Raw genomic sequence first — 669 nt, 5'->3', positions numbered from 1 at the left:
CATACATAGATGTATACATATATAGATACATATACATGTGTCTGTGTAATTATACACATTTGCATGTGCACTTACATATGTATATGTCTATACACACACACACACACACACACACACACACACACACACACACATTAGAGATATTTTTTAAGCAAAAATAAATTCATCTTTGTAATATGAATCGAGTAGTTTATCCCACAGAGCTCGCCATCAGATTTTAACTGAGATCTTGATGCGGTTGGGTGTGTCTTTCTGTGTGCGCTTGTGCATGTGCTTGTTTGTCTGTGAGTGTATGTGTGTGCATCTTCATGTACATGCGTATCAAGACTTAACTACTTCTTATTAACTAAGAAAACATATCGTTGTTATTATTATTATTATTATTATTATTATTATTATTATTATTATTATTATTATTACTATTATTTATTACTGCTACTACTATTATTATTGTTACTACTATTACTACTACTATTATTATTGTTACTACTATTACTACTGCTATAATTATTATCATTATCATTATTGTTATTGTTATTATTATCATTATTACTATTATTATTATTATAGTATGATGAAGACCGAATAGAAAGAAAAAAGAAGGAGGAGGAGGAGGAGGGGGTAGAGAAGGGGAGGAGGACGAGGAGGAGGAGGACGAGGAGGACGAGG

The 669-nt window shown here is 31.4% G+C and overlaps 1 protein-coding gene across 1 annotated transcript in view; it reads right to left on the bottom strand.

Moving 5' to 3' along the window:
- Positions 1–669, bottom strand: part of LOC106881857 (transcription factor AP-2-beta) — a 426,522-nt gene that overhangs the window by 31,680 nt on the left and 394,173 nt on the right. The gene's annotated exons all lie outside the window — the stretch shown is intronic.

This window comes from Octopus bimaculoides, chromosome 7 (assembly GCF_001194135.2).
Source record: "Octopus bimaculoides isolate UCB-OBI-ISO-001 chromosome 7, ASM119413v2, whole genome shotgun sequence".
Classification (NCBI taxonomy): Eukaryota; Metazoa; Mollusca; class Cephalopoda; order Octopoda; family Octopodidae; genus Octopus; species Octopus bimaculoides.
The sequence above is the reverse complement of the archived record's forward strand: the minus strand, read 5'-3'. Positions and strand labels throughout refer to the sequence as shown.